The 17,848-nt window shown below is 30.5% G+C and overlaps 1 protein-coding gene across 1 annotated transcript in view; it reads right to left on the bottom strand.

The window, feature by feature from the left end:
- LOC116412672 (adipokinetic hormone/corazonin-related peptide receptor variant I-like) overlaps positions 1–17,848 on the bottom strand; it is a 97,077-nt gene that overhangs the window by 60,819 nt on the left and 18,410 nt on the right. Inside the window, exon 2 of the mRNA XM_052902545.1 lies at positions 1,979–2,100. The gene's annotated coding sequence lies outside the window, so the exon portion shown is untranslated. The remainder of the gene's footprint in view (positions 1–1,978; positions 2,101–17,848) is intronic.

The raw sequence follows: 17,848 nt of genomic DNA, 5'->3' as shown, positions 1-17,848 counted from the left end.
TACGGGTAGCATTCGCTTGTACCATTTTCCTGAGTCACCTCTGGGGTGGTCTAGTAAAGCTGACGTTGCAATTAGTTAAGTGGCGATTTCCAGTTCTAGTCTAGTTTTCATTACAACAAATGGCAAACGAACTGATAGTCCACCTGATAGAAAGCGCTAAGCGTCGTCTATAGACATGATCAGTATCATGGGCATAACAGAGTATACTACGTTATGAGAAACCAAAACACCCAGTATTGAGCAAATTCAACAAAATTTGTTTTACTAAATTGGGTCAATCGCGAACCGGATCCGGAATATTATATGTAAAACAATGTGCCTATCGATGCAATTTAATAGTTTGTTTTGACAGGAATCCACAAGTGCTATAGTCAATACATTTCTAAAGGATTTAAATACTTTTTAAACAACTTCCAAAGAACAAGTTGTTCAATATATATATATATATATATATATATATATATATATATATATATATATATATATATATATATATATAGTATATTCAAATATATTAAATGTAATGTTAATGTATTTCTTATGTAATAATTACACATACACATAATTATTTTAGTATGTTACAATAATTATGTCACATATTTTTCACCACCACTGCCCTCCATACGCCTTCTGTTCTAACCTTATGATTAGCTGGTAAAGAATTCCACATGGCATTAAGGTCGTCACTTGTACAAAGTTTTATTGTGTAGTAAAGAATAAATAAAATAAACTTTTGTAGTAGGCTAAATTTGAATATACGGTGTCAATTTATAAATTCAAATAGGAAATCCTTTAGTCAGGTTGTATCTCTAAAATTCCTCTCTTATAATTATAAACTGTTGGTCTAGTGTAAATACATTAATCACAGTAACGCGAGGTAATCATAACTTGCCTGTTTCTCAGAGCTAGATAAAAATTTAACCTAGTCACATCCGGGAGCACCCTCCAAACTGCCCAGGTCCTACTCGGTTTACATAAGTTCGAATTCTAAATTAGCCCGACCCAGATTCCTACCCTCGTTTAAGGGATTAACGTGCTAAACTAAAATCCTTTGGAACTTGTCAATGTAAAGTATTAGCATAATATTAATATTATCAATTAATATTTATCAGTTTGGAATTCACTTTAAATAAATTATGCAAGGTCGATGCAAATTCTTGACTTCTTTAATATAAACAGAAATTAGGATAAAACTGACAAGAATACATATTTTTAATTGAATTATACATACATACATATATATCTGTCACGCCTGTCTCCCCATTAGGGTAGGCAGAAACAATGGAATGCCAAATGCTTCGATTCAAACAAACCTCTTTCGCTTCTTCCACATTCATCAATCTATCTATTGCATTATCTATCCTATTAATAAACAACCGCGTTCGTCATTCACTCATCCTCCCAAAAATTTGTCGGTGTACTATGTGCATTGTGTTCGCCTTTTACACCATATTTTTATATGGTCAATAAAATTATTTAAATAAATAAATAAATAATTCTCGAATATTATAATCATATTATAACTGAAATGTAAAAGTTGGTGATTTGAACGTTTAAATATTTGAATATTTTAGAATTTTAAATTAAATTTAGTGTACAGGAGGACCATATGCTAGCAATTTTTCATCATTTCAGTTTCCAATCTTTTCTGGACCCCTGTCCATTTTTTTTTTGTTTAAGCATGCACTGGGAAACAAAGAAGAATCAAAGTTTATATTAAACAAAGATATTAAATTTAAAGTAATTTATCTGAGATATTCCAGCGCCTACTCGAGAGAGGTTAGGAAACTATCCTATTATTTCAAACACATAGTTAACTTTTATCTTAATTTACGTTAATCGGTTAACTAAAATCGTCGACTTAAGTTCTAATGCAGCATAAGATATTGAAATTAATGTAAAAACAATTATTTCTTAATTATATTTCTCAATAGAATACATTAAACTTATGACAATTTTTTTTTGTATTAAATCTTACCTGTCTACCGATATGCAGACCAAAACATTAGATGATAGGTAAAGGCCAAACGCTCGTAGCACTAAAAAGAATTTACACGCCAGATTCCCCGCCAGCCATGCGTTGGTCGTTCGCCAACCAATCTGAAAAAGAAATAAAAACGTTGTTTATTGCTCAAAATTTACCAATAAACAGTATCTGTAAAATAATACTAATTCAGAAGACTCGCTGTCTGTTAAATTTTAAACCCATGTTCAAACTGAGGAGAATTCTTCTACTTTAAAACCTTATATTAATCTATGACTATAATATAATATATTTATTTATTTATTTTACACTATAAACAAATAAATATCGAAAATTATGGTATAAACAAAAAAGTAACCGACAGAGCCCGAAGGATAAACAAGTTAAATTGACAACAGGCTCATCACATAACTCGAAGAACCAACAACCGACGGGGAAGAAAGGTTCTTGAGTAGCGACCCCGTACAGGCAAACATAATGTAGGATAATTTTGTAGCTAAGATACAAGCGATTGCTATTTCAAATAAAACTAATAAAAAAAAGCATACTAATCTTATTAATACTCTTATAATACCTAATTGGAAAAACAAGAGAGAACTATGCTTGAAGTTTCTTTGCGTGCTTGAAGATATTCGCGGAAGAACCAAAGTGATCGACATAGCCGAAAGATAAGCAAGTTGAAGTGGCAATTGTCTGGTGATGGAGAAGAAACGTTTTTGAGTGGCGACTCCGTACAGGCAAACGACCCCCCCCACACTAGATGATGTTACTACATCAAATGCATTGCAGGGAGTCAGTGGATGCAGCTGGTTCAGAACCGTTCCTTATGGCAGTTTAGGCCTATGTTCTAAATTACGGCTTTGGCCATCACAAAATTAACGCACTCCACACACATGCCGTACATGTAAAATTTCGAACCTTCCATACTAATGTAACAGCTGAACTCTCCACGTCAGTATATAATTTTTTTTCAAACATGCTTGGAAATGTGAGCATTATTTTGATAATCTTCTTCGAGATAAATCAAAATTGCCGTACTGACCAGATACATGCGGGCAGCGGTCGGCAAAAGTTGTATGAAAATCCATATGTGTCGTGTTTTGCGGCCAGATAAATTACTATGTAAACTCATATCTGTCCTGTAATTTAAAAATGGAATGACCTATTAAGGAGGTAACTAATAAAAAGTTTTATTTAAATTTCGAACTGGCTTGCAAATAGAAAGCTGTTTATTGAAAAAAAAAAACAAAGGAACATTATGGAGCGAGAAAATTATTATTGTAATTCGTCATTGAACTTAAAAAGTAAAATTGTGTTTTTGATTTTCGCGCATTCTTGCAACTAGGCTTTGATGGACTCACGTATGTGTGCCTCGGCTACGCCTCAGCCGCTGTAATGTACTATTTTCTCGTTTACCGACCCATGTTCCCTTATGAAGTTCCTATATTCAGTTTAACTGTTATATACGCTATAAGGTAACAGTGTTTACTTGTTACCTTATAGCGCCTTAACGGCTCAGCCAATCACTGTGAAATTTGACATATACATATTATATGGGATAAAGAAGGATATAGGCTGTTTTTATCCTGATCAGTTAACATTTTCCGGACATGCATACGAAGTCTCAAATAAAAGCTAGTAATCCCATAAAGAAATGCTAATGATTTTTATCTCACCCTGTATGGTAAAGGAATGTACTCGAGAAATGGCTTCAGTCACAATATTCAGAAGGAAAATAAATTGTATAAAGGTCGATGTCGTGGATGGGCGGAATAATATTGGTATAAAATGCCACTGGACATTTATCTAATCCCAAACTAAGCACAGTTTATACTTTGAGTATTAGACATCTGGTACCATATACTTAATACATTCCAATGTATTAAATATAATATTATACAGCATATATATAACATAATATAGTTCATGTATAATATTACTTATATTTATATATAAGTACTAATAACCATCTAAGTAGGAGGCCTAATTTTTTTTTATTATTATCAGATAAAACAATTCATTCAACACAACCGATGGAGAAGAAAGGTTCTTGAGTGGCGACCCCGTAAGAGCAAACGCAGTGTTAGACGACCCCGCACTATATGGAGTGATATCAGTGGATGCAAGAGGATGCTCAGGAATATTCTTTACGCTATAGAGGAGGTCTATGTTCAGCAATGGATGGATAATGACTGAGATAGATATCTTAGTTGAAAACAATTTATTACAACTTAACTTTTATAAAAAACTTAACTATAAGTTATATAAGCTTCATTCACAAAATCACGTAAGTAAATTTATTCTAAATGACTTTTTGAAATCTACTATTTGTACGTAATTATTTACTATGCCACTGTATTAAGGTAACTAAAGGAGATCTCTTTCAAAGATATAAAAAAAAGTAATATGTTATCCCTAAGAGATAGACATAAAACATTGCGGCTTTTTTGTAAAGTTTAAGGTGTATAATACTGTAGTATATTATTTTGATCTATCTCGTAGGGTTCAGCCAGCGTTTGCAATGGAAACACAAGAAAATGTGTTTATTTATGACATTAGAAACCTCTAAAATTATCAGTGTTTCTCTACTATATGATGCATGTATTATACATATAAACCTTCCTCTTGAATCACTCTATCTATTAAAACAAAACCGCTTCAATATCCGTTGCGTAGTTTTAAAGATCTAAGCATACATAGGGACAGACAGTGGAAAGCGATTTTGTTTTATACTGTGTTATTATTCTTATAATTTAAGGACTCCTTTAAATTATGGTCTAATTTATTTATTAATCGAGAAATTATATCCGCACAAGTTCTGGTTCCGTATATGTTTTTTGCTGCGAATGTGATTGATTTACCTTCGCCTTGCGTGTTACTGTACTGTGAAAAACCAAATTGTTTATATATTTGCTAAAAAAATGTTTTCTTAGCAATTGATATTTTACTTTATGGTGTATTGAAAGAGTATTACAATATTGAAACAATTTATATGCACCAGTGATGCACTGAGCCTTAGTATAATCTGGAACAATTTTCTTTAATATACGTACATGAAGACGATAGATGTCCTCAAGATACGTCTTGTAAATACGACCACAAGTACTTAAGCTGTATGTTATTGAAACGTCGGTTACAGCTTTATAAAGCAGAAGTATTGTTTTGAAGGGACGCGCTTTCGAATAGTTTGCAAGTTAGTAAGAAAAGCTTTCAGTCTGTCACAAACGCCGTTAATGTGAACATATTAATTCAGCAATGGATGGTTAATGACCGATACGGTAATGATGATGATGATGATATAGACATACTCGTAAAAACTAGCATTTGTATTATGCAGTCAAAGAGTTTTTAACTCTTATGTCCCAAACAAAGTACTTTATATCAATATCCAAAACCGAATCCACTATGTTTTTAACCAACTTGGAAAAGATTTAGGTGCTCAATTCATTTGAATTTTTAGGACTTTATTGCGCACTCAATTACGTTGCCCAATCTAAACTGATTTTCATAATTCTTTCTATAATTGAGAAGGTTTACTCTCGCGTTGATGTATACATACATATGTATCTGTCATTATATTAGATAGGTAGGTAGATAAAACAATGTAATGACAAATGCTTCAATTCAAACAGACCTCTTTCGCTTTCTCTACATTATTCAATATATTCATATACGCGCAATTCTTCCTTCATCTGTCCTCCAGAAATTGCCAAAATATAATATTCTCTAATTTTGATAACTTCCGTAACGCAACGGTAAGCATGTTGCTTTGCATAATAAGGACCTAGGTTCAATTCTCGATCGGATCAGTTTAGAAAACACTTTTTGATTTGTAACGGATCTAAGTGTTCTAGATTGTATCCGCAGATGTCCATTGTCTGATGCTTCATAACATTGATTATTTTGAAATTTGTAAAGTTGCGTGGTGCTTAAATAATAAAAAAAAAATATATCCGACAAAAAAACCAAGTATAATAATTAAAAAAAACCAAATACAATAATTGTGACAACCAATTATTTTGATCTAAAACTAAACCGAATAATGAACTGATCGATATAATATTTATGGGGGACCAATCTGTAAATATATCCTTTCAAATAAAAAAGAATTTTCCAAATCGGTGTACAACTGACGGAGTTATGAGTTAACAAATTAAAAAAAAAAATACTTTTGAAGAATTTCCTCTCTGAAGTCGCTTGAAAATTGTTCCAATTAAAATCCTTATTTTTGCCTTACTTTTCTATATTTTATAATATAAGTATAATGCACAATTTTGCGAGGGTGGCATTGTAACGTGAAAATCGTCTCAGCTGATTCATCTATCCCTTCTAAATTTACTTCTAATGCTCACTGTTCGACTTTAAACTTTCTGTTACGATTTACAAGGTTCAAATTTCTGCGACTACTGAAAATTTAGAAACAAGGGTAGACAATAATACATAGTGATATTCAATAGTAAAGAAAGATTCCGTGACTTATCCTCAGTCAAACTAATAGAAATGGACGAAGTTTTTCCAATTAATTCTCTTGAGCTGGATATTCTAAAATTGTGCTCTTTATTATTTCGTTTTTATGAAACTTTAGAGATAAGCAAAAAACGGCCCACTTGATGGTAAGTGGCATCGCCTATAAACATAAAAAACATTATCATCGCCATCAGCATTTATGCCGTTAACTTTCCACTGCTGAACATAGATCTCCCCCATAAAAGGAGCTTTTGCTAGTAGTTGTCACATATGGCAAGCGGGTAGGCAACCGCAGTTGGGCTTTTGGTGATGTTTTAAGAGGGACGCTGCTACTCATCCTTCGACCATTAAGTTCTCATAGTCGCTTTTTACTACACCTACTAGAAAGAAAGGGGTGGCCCATTCTATCCCGGGATCACATGACAACATAACCGTCACAAAATATACTGTGACGCTCTATAGGCCTTTCATGCATTACCATTTTTTAGAAGTTCTTATGCATTCGTACTTTGTAATTCTGCAATTCAAAACGGAACAAAACCGAAACACAATTTGGCGGCAAAATCGCGATTGGGACAGTGGTACGCAAGCGGTTTGCTTTTGTACAAAATCTCCCTCTGTTTAAAATTAATGTTTGCTCACGAATAATATTTATGATATTTCTAAGACATACATACCTCTCCATGGGGCATATTTTCCACTTAAATGTGTAATATATATATTACCATGTACGCCCGTGTGTGCCACGCTATCTACTTGCGCGTATATTGAATTTGCCTTTATTATATGGGCCATATGGTGAAGAAACCCTATAAAATATTCAAATATTCTCAAATAGACTCTATATTGGATTGTATTGTGACTAACATATTATTATCTTTATATATTTTGACAGATTGGCGTGTGAACGTAAATGACAAATGGTAGCACATTACTATGTCACTGCTGATAGTTGCGGGTTCAATTCCCGTAGAAATATATTTTTTTATGTTAATATTAGATAATTATAAAATTTGTATATGAAGCAACCGCTTTGAATAATCGTTACTAATACTATAAATCTGAAAGTGGGTTTGTTTATTTGTTTGTTACCATATAGCGCCTTAACAGCTTACCCAGTCACTATGAAGTTAGGTACTATAAAGCTACTTTTTGTCCAAGTCAGTAAACATATCACGGTTACGCGGACAAAGTTGCGGGGAAAAGCTAGTATAAACATAAAAGTGACTAGTTTACGATTGCACTTTACGTTTAAAGACTTTTTAAGTTTCGGTTTCGGTTACGTGATGCCGGAATAAACATGCAGACAAAAGACAAATATTTTAAAAGTTCTGATAATAACTTCTGTTGTTCTTACTAGGGCATCTTATATATGTATATATTTTTTCTTAAATATCTCCTATCTATAGATATCTTCTAGTTACAATTCCATTATATTGTATATAAATATATCTATTCATAATTCTAAAAATAAACACTAAAATGAATGAACACTTATTCTAAGAATAGGTGTGAACTTTACCGTTTACATTATACATACAATTTATAAGTTATACAGTCGTTACTTAAACAATAAATTTTATATTTTAATATTTCTAGATTACTCTTTGATATTAACTATTTTCTATGTATTCTTTGTACAGGATATTAATAAAAGGAAAAAGAGTGATTATTTTTTTAATAATCAAAGCTCAAAGGCATACCTTCATCCCATCGCGGCATTGATAATTATATACATGTACATACACACCCACACATGACTTGAACAAATTGATGAATTTTAAGAGCATTCATATTAAAATCGTATTTTAATTTTAAGAAAACTCAATCGAAATATGGTAATTTCAACAAGGTAAACTGTCAAAAACAATTGAAGTCTTTAAAATATTTCTAACTATATAAAATATGTTCTAATTAATTAAAGTGAAACGTTAATCGTTAATCATAAAACAAATTACATAGTTTTACTACAAAAACAAATATTCACGAAGTATTTAAGATGAGGAAGGGCATAGGCTTTCATATTTCTACATTTTTCCCAGTGAATTCATATATATCTAACATCCAGTTACGCGGACAATATTACGATTCACAACTCATAAGTAACATATCTTTGACTTCTTATGCATGATTAAATATATATTATTTGATTATAAATGAGAATTCAAGCCCATATCGCCCCCAATAGATTCTTAATGGAACAATAATTCAAAATAATAAACCATAAAGAGCTATTTTGGTCATAATGAGCTAAGTACTTTATCTAACTTATTACATTATGTGACAAAATAAAATATTAATAATTGCCAATTTGTCTTCCTTTTCGATTTTAAAAAGGTGATTCTTGTCCCCTATATTTTATTTTTAAGTGAATTAATTACGATATCTGTTCCTTCCCACTTTGGATGTACTGGAAGAGAATTCTTGTATAGTTAAGCTCGTCTTTGTACATTTGCTTTCCACTGTCATATTTCTTGAAGTATTATTAGTGTCTACAGTAAAGTGTAAATAAATAAATACTTTTGCCAATACTAAATGAATTATCATTTAATTTGATTTATTATTTTTAAAATATAATTAAATGTATATCTTTTTATAATTAATTTATAAATTTTTTATAATTAATTTATGATTTTTATAATTAATTTATTATTTTTTTATAATATAATTTTGTTATTATATTGTATATATTTCTATAATGTATTTTCTATATATTAGGTATTCCAGTGGCTCAGCCATCTGCATCCATCGTTCCTTATGTATTGTATATACCGTATGGGAGAAGCGGACGGATCCAGCAGTGGACGGATAATGACTGAAATGATGATGATGATGACGATATAATGTCTTATATTATATTATATATTTTCTATCTAACAATAATATCTTTCTATATAATCTCTTAAGATATTTTCGTAATATTTAAGATTTTCCTGGTTTTCATTTAGTATATTATGTAACTACTTCTCTCTATCGATTATACATTCCATTGTTAGTTTTTATTTATCTTTTAATTTAATTCATTTCTCAACAAATGTGTTCTTTTACAATAAATTTTTTTCGTGCCGTTATAAACCTTCATAGGTTTGTGTTACCACTGCATAATTATGTTTATATCAGCATATAGTACCAACATTGCATATGCACTGTGTACACACTAACATATTTAATACAATAATTTTCAAAAAAGTAAACTATTTGTAATTAAAATAAAAATAACTAAATCTATTACATCAGTATAGATTAGGCTTGTTTAAATTGTTTAATACATACCCACATAGATAAAATAAAAAATAATTGCTTACATTTAAAACCACCCCTCAGTATATTTTCTAAAATATAAGAAATTTATTCATAATTAAAATAAAAACAGCCAAATCTATCACATAAATATAGAATAGGCTTATTTTAATTGTTTACTACATACCCACATAGACAATATAAAATATAATTGCTTATATTTAAACATCCCCTCAATATCTTTTCTAAAATATAGGAAATTGATATAGCGACATCTGAAACCTCTCTGAAAAATAAAGGTCAGATATGAGGTATTACCAGTATGTATTGACATTTCACAATCGTATTAGAGCTGGTAAACAGACCCTTAGTAATGTCAGGGTCAACGCCTCCTTGGAATGTTATAACCGTCGCCTATATCGTCTCTCGTATACTGCCTAAATATTGTACTCATTCTATATTGTTGTTCGACTTAATCCAAAATCGAAGCTTAAACCTCATTAACATAAATCGTTGTGTTTACACTATGGAAGTACTTAAATTTCACATCGTTTTCCTCAATACCTAACCACCAATCAACCTACCAATAATAAGCTTATACCCCGTCAGATCAAACTCCACGCGATCGCTCTGTTAAATTACATGTCAATTCATCACAATAAACCAAGTGACCTGATTTCATCTTCATTTGTTATTAACCTTCGGTATCTAATGTATACTATTTGCACAGATGGAGTTAAAAAAAACTCACCCAACCCCTCTGGTAACTATCATAATTGAGGGGAAAGGGATTGGTAGTAATTGGGTCGAACTGCCCCATTGCTAACAATATACCCTATCAGGTCGACCTCTACGTGATTCCCCTTGGAAACCATCGTGGTTAATTCTAGTGCAATTCGTCAAGATGGGCTAACTGACCTGCTTTCATCGTTACTTATCATCCCTCACTGGTGCCTCGCTATCATATACCGTTAGTGCAGGCGGAGTGACCATTTCATTATCACTCATCAAAAAAACTATCGTAGTTGGTGGAAGGAAGAAGGTTAACCTTTCTATTAATAATAAGAAGACTAGTCCCTATTGCTAGATAAACACGCTATCAGGTCGACTTACATCTTTATACATTAGAACAACTATCATGGTTAATTCTTAAGTAATACGTCAAGATAGGCGACCTGCACCAAATTCATGCTCGTTTCATACTCCACTTGTGCTCCATCGCAATAGGAGAATACACCATTCCATCTCCATACATAAATACCTTCCCAACTATTTAATGTTTATGTAAACAAACGATCTTTCACTTAAATAAAAAGCATTTTAGATATTGAAAATAGACGTAAGTAATATCGGTATCGCACCAATATCTATATATTAAGTTCCTCTCAACATTAATGGCGGGAAAAATTCATTATCCAATTTGATATAGCGCATATATATCGGATATTTATTTTAATTTTAATTGGGTTCTTGGTTTCGATATTGTATATTGGATAACAAATATTTAATATACTCGTTATTGGGCCAATATATAGATAGATATTGTCCACTAAGTCCACTAAGTCCAGTTTCAAAATTTATTTACAAAAATTCTTTATTGAGAGGCAAAAGTTAGACATTCCAACAAGTTACCTCTATGTTCCATTTGTCTGCTATATAAACTATCATATCTATCTGTTTACTGTATATTTATCTATTTACTGTATGGATAATTTGGTAGTATTATTTTATTGTTACCCTATTCCCTTTAGCCGCAACAGAATATCAGTGCTTTGCTCTTTTGAGGGCGAAGCAATAAACAGAGTTGTGACCATTTTGTATTGTTATGGCACACGCACAACGAAGAATTGTATTTAGCTTTTTTTTTTAATCATTTTTGTTATCTCGCTTTTTATGTATATATATGTTGTACAAATAAATTATCTATCTATCTATCTATATTGTAATCAAAATATATAGATATTTTTATATATTACCGACCCTTAACTGAAAATAGCTAAAATTAATATTGTATTGTGTGTATACATTTTATGAAAGTAAATAATGTAGCTAAAATTATTTCAAAGGACAATCTCTAAAAATAGATACAAACAAATACGAAAAATAAAAGATATAATTCCCAGCGAAATTAAAAGGAAATCTTATACGCTCACCTATATTAAAATGTATGTTTACCTGTGTTGCTTACATATGAGAATAAAATATAATAGACATTTATCTAGACGAGACTGCCTAGGTATAAACGGCTAATCTTCATGCCACATTACTTTCAAGATGTAATCTTTTATTTTATTAATAATACATTTGTTTATTTTTCTGCACAATATCAGATAAGTACATTTATTAATCTTACTAATATAATAAAATTTTAACTTTACAATATATGTTCAATATATCTGTGAATGTCAATGTCTGTGAGTATTTAAGAAAAAATTATATTAGAAGCCTTAATAACAACAATAGATGTCAAAAACATGTTTTTTAGAATTTTGTTTGTCTGTCTGTTTGTTTCAGTATAACGCAAAAACTACTACACCAAATTGGTTCCGGCTTTCATACTTATCTTCTTTAGTGTCTAAATTAAAACCTAGTGAATGTTTTATTTTAATACACTATCTGAAAATCGTTTATTTTATTTTCCTTTTTCCGATATCCACGCGTACAAAGTAACGTTAAAAAATTGGTATTTGTTTTTGTTTTTACCCGCGACTTCATTGATTGACGCGATGTTTGACGGAGTTAAATCGTTTGCCAATGTGTTCTTTTCTATCCCAATTATTATGTATTTCATAAACTATGTGTCAACATATAATATACAGACAAACATTTCTATATATAATATCACTAAGAATTATTACATTTTAAACAATAGTACTTCAGAGATATTTATTTATTTATATACATATTTTTGGTGAGTTTTACAATTTTTACCAATGTACTTAATAAAAATTAAAAAATCAAACATTATAATATCAAACAATACAATATTTAAATAATAACAAAAATCTAATTATGTTATATAAAATAAATATTAAAAATGCATTTCTGAGTAATTTGTTACCGCTCTGCGAAACTCTGTGGCAGTACAGTGAAATAAGTCCAGATTGGAACTCGCTACTACCTCATTGAGCAGACGTAGTGCCCTCGTGATCAGCATGAAATGTCCTGTTGCGTGGTAGGGCAAATATTCCGTGATTACGGTCACGCTTGCTGATGTCTGGGACAGACACACTTATGAGATTCAACACAAATGCATTGTATTTTTTATTATGTAACGATTAATCTAATTATTATTACTAGAACGTTATGTGTCAATTTTTCCATATAACTAATAATAATAAGACACCATTAGTAATTTTTTTTTTACTACAGGAAGCAAACGAGCATATGGCTCACCTGGTGGTAAGTAACTGCCGCTGCCCATGAGCACCCGCGACACCAGAGTCATTGCAAGTGTGCTGCCAGGTTAAAAAAGTAATATGCTCTTATCTTGAAGGTTATGATGTCGTATCAGTTCGGAAATATTGCTGCTGGAAGTTGAATCGAAGCATTTGGTATTCCATTATTTCTGCCTATCCTAACAAGAAACAGAAGCGATAGATTTGAAAAGATGATATTTATTGGAATATAAGTTTTATACTTTAATAACATTTCTATCACGGCAATAAGCAGGTATTAAGTATTAAAATATAGTATAGAATACTGTGAAATAGCCTCTATTTCACTATATTCTATACTATATTTTAATATACCTATACGTTGTATCTGAAGTATAATATAATATATATAATATAATTTAATATGCAATGAAGTCTTGTAGTTCACGTTAAATCCATTTATTCAATGTAATTTTATCCATAGAGCTTACTTCTATCTTCAATAGCTCCGGGAACCAAACAAATTCCATTCGTGCTTCGTTAACTGAAACCCTTTTGTTCACTTTCATAGAGGAATGCAATAAATTCACATTAAATTACAAATTATATTCAGGCTGTTTGACTTTTGTAAAGGTACGAGCTAATATGTGTATATATATATATATATATATTAAATTTGATGAAATTTAGTATACTGATAACTTTGTATCAATATAAGTATATAAAACACTTTCACTAGAGGGAGACTTTGTACAAAACTCGTCTACTTGGGTACCTCTATCCCATTCGTAGTTCTACCATTAAGCAGTTGTGTTTGCAAGGCCATGTTTCGGTTTGAAGGGTGGCATGACACCTTAGTCCTCAGGAATAGCAAAACATGAAGGATATCCTGTGTGACACATCTACATCATTTATTAATTATAAAAAGAAATGTTTTAGATTTTTTTAATACTAATATAATTATTTATAATATTACCAGTGATCCATCCCGGCTTCGCACGGTTAGATCAAATTTTTGAAAACAATATAAAACCTATATTACTCGCTAATAATGTAGCTTTCTATGGGTTAAACATTTTTAAGATCGGTTTAGTATTTTTTGGGTTTATCCATTACAAAATTCCGCTGTTTGATTTTAGAACCTATGACGCTTAGAATATATCTTACATGGAAAATATCCCAAATAGAGAACAATACTTACGTACCTACGTACACATTACATACATATGCATTATCTATCTACGTGTAATGATTATAATAATATAGTATTTTCTATTTATTCAATCATGATCTAATCACAATCTATAAAGATTGTTCTTCATAATTTTTCCATTTCTTTAATATTACTTTAATACAGTTTGATTTATTTCTTTCATAAAAATTAAAGATGCTTTGAGGGAAAACGTTAAGTTAATAACTTCCCGAATTACTACATCGAAGTCTATAAATATTTCAAGGATTAATATTAAGACACAATTCTAAATGGATAAATCGATTTAAATAATATTTATAATTTTGTAAGACTTCAGACGTAACTCATAATATGATTACTAATTTAACACTTTATGGCTCGAATAATACTTCTTTTCAACCGACTTCAAAAAAAGTAGATACTAATTCGATTGTATTTTTTTTATTTGTTACCTCATAACTACGTCAGTTATAAACCTATTTGAAAAATTCTTTTTTTAACTAAATCAATACACTAACAGATTGGTAGCACAGAAATTCTATCAAAATCGATTCAATAGTTTTGTTTTTGAACCATTTTTAGGGGTATTCCTCTCTAGAAATCTGTCCGATTCTAGAATACGGGTATGCGACTCCGGCCTCCCGAGCCGCTGCAGTATCCCAGTCCTTTCTGCAACTACAGTGTCCCCCCCCCCCGCTTTCCTTTCCCGCATAAGTCCCTTCTTCCTCTTATTTACCAATATCCTTTACGCATTTGTAATGGTTCCTTTGTTTTTTCCTCAATCCTTTCCTCCATACCCTAGTACCGGAAACCACCAACAAATGCATTTCCAAAAAGGGTTGACGTCACGCAGGAACCTGGTCGTAAAACTAAGCCAAATCTTTTTGTAATATGGATAAAAAACATATTACGCCGACACCATATAATAATTAGAATACGGATAAGAAGAAGTTTTGTTTTTGAACCAAAATAACTGATTTTACAACAATTGAAGTCAGTTGCTTTGTGAAACATAATTTTATTATTATTTGTTATATTCTTATCGCAGTGGTAATATTGTATAGTTTTATAGTAAAATAAGGGGCTGACATTGATACCAAAAATAATATACAAACATTATTAAGTTATTAACGTCGTTAGTATTCTAATAAAGAAATTGAATATTTTTCCCAAAGGAACATAAGCCGACAAACCGAAAAAAAAGATATTAAATCTATGTTAGAGTCCAAGCATAAAAGTTACACAGCCTATCCAACTGTTAAATAAGTTATAAATTTATTTATCTCGATGGACCAACTGACCTGACTTCGCCAGACTAAATCAATAACGCATTTAAAAAAGAACGATTATTTTTTTTTTACTTTATTAAAACTCTAGCAACTACTAAATAAGTTTTTGGTAATATATATATATATATATATATATATATATATATATATATATATATATATATACATATATATATATATATATATATATATATATATATATAATAAGATTAGATACATTAACCAACTGACCCAAATTTGAGAGACTATATACACAGATATAATACGTATATCTGAAATCCTGTCTAGGCAATCAAAGTATTCCCTTGTAACTGCTAATCTTACATTGCGTGGTTGCCTAATTCAAATCCCTAAATCTATTTGCTACAAATACCACACAAACCGACCTAAATACCTATTGAATTTATACGTACTGAAAGAAATAAGGTGAGATTTGTCATTAAGATAAAAGAAATAACCTAATAGACTAAATTAAATAGTTTTAACAAAGACGGAGTAATTATTTTTTTAAAACCACTTAAGCGAAAAATGTAGTAATCAAAAATAATTCGCTTGTCAATAAAGTCGAAAATTTGTTTCAAGTACCTATTCACATTTTACAAGAACAATGTAATAATTCTCTATGTCTACATTTTAAATAAGTTTTAAAGTTACAAAATTAATCTAGTTAAGTTACATAATTGAAAAAATAATCGGACAACTAAGACACATTCCTAATACAAAAAAGAAACTATATTCTACAATATTCTATATTAGTTTAAATTTAAGTGAACTCGCTGCTGTCGAAAGTTATAGTCTTTTATGGGAATGAGCGTTAAATGTTAATAATATGATACCGTAGGAAATATTAATATCTATCTTTTAATAAATTTAAAACTGTTATTAAAAAACACACAAAAACACACAACGTGCATGGTGTTAGTCAATCATGCACGGGTTTTTTAATGAGCATGTTATTTTAGACATAGTTATTATTTAAATAAATATATGTGTACTTATACATATATATATATATATATATATATATATATATATATATATATATATATATATATATATATATATTAACAGAAATTCTTGCGGGCTCGGCTCTTTTCAACAGATAATAACTTTCTGAGCCCTGCAGTAGATTACGATTTAAAAGGGCTCGTAAACAAGTCTATTTGAATAAAGGTGATTTGAATTTGAATTTATCACTCGGATTAATATCAGAATAAGTATACAAATAAATTCAGACTCTTAGCTTGTATATATTTTTAATAATATTTTTACATAGGTATCGTACAAGCAAAATGTGTACTAGTATAAAAAAGTGTTTTTATACAGCTATAAATATCAAGAACAAGTAATTAAAAAATTATTTAAAGATAAAAAATTTCTTTGAGATCACTGCCAGCTGGTAGGGTGCCTAGGATACTTGCTGCATTTCCACGCTGAATAGCAATGGAAATGCGTTGACCAAGGTATAGGCCAGCCTTCTTTTTTTTACATTAAAAATATTTTATACATTGTTTTTTATTATAAATAAATAAAGCTGGATTTCTCAGTTATAAATATTTAGTGACTTCATGTAAACTGCACATTTTACTAGGTACTAAAAATAAGTTACGAGCGTATAAGGCACATAGACCTGGTGTCCCGTAGATTGGTTTTATTATTAATTTTATATTCATAATCGCTTGTCTCTTAAAAATTACCCTTACTAGATTTACCCAATCCTCTAAACAAATTATGCGCTTTACGGCAAAGAGGCCCGTCTAATGGAAAGTGATAATTATTACCTACAGACATGAATAACCTAAAGGTCATAACATAATAAATACGTAGTAATTATTTATTTATACGCCTTTGTACATTCACTTATAATATAGATATTAGGTTATAACAAAAATTGTCTGCCATTCTAGGTAAATTGTTGTAGTTCCACACTTTGTAACTTCACCGCTACATTCCACCATTCAAGCATAGCTTCACGGTAGAAACACGGATGGGACAAAGGTAATCAAACAGATCGCTTATGTATAAAATCTCCCTCTAGTATCTGTAGCTGTTGTTGCAAGCATGTAACTTATATATAGTCCTCAGTTTAAGTACAAATATAACGCAACTTGCTGCATTATATTACATTGAAAACTTAACTACACCTCAAGCGGACGGTTCGGAAATTTATATACCTACTTATGTGTTTTCTGTTCGCATTAAAAAGGCATAATCAATTAATGCATGACCTCAAATAATAAACTTCAAAATTCCCGATTTTTATTTAATTTTAACAAAACCATTGCATTTTGGGTAGAAA

The sequence above is a fragment of the Galleria mellonella genome, unplaced genomic scaffold (genome assembly GCF_026898425.1).
Source record: "Galleria mellonella isolate WM207_F2 unplaced genomic scaffold, CSIRO_AGI_GalMel_v1 utg905, whole genome shotgun sequence".
NCBI lineage: Eukaryota > Metazoa > Arthropoda > Insecta > Lepidoptera > Pyralidae > Galleria > Galleria mellonella.
The sequence above is the reverse complement of the archived record's forward strand: the minus strand, read 5'-3'. Positions and strand labels throughout refer to the sequence as shown.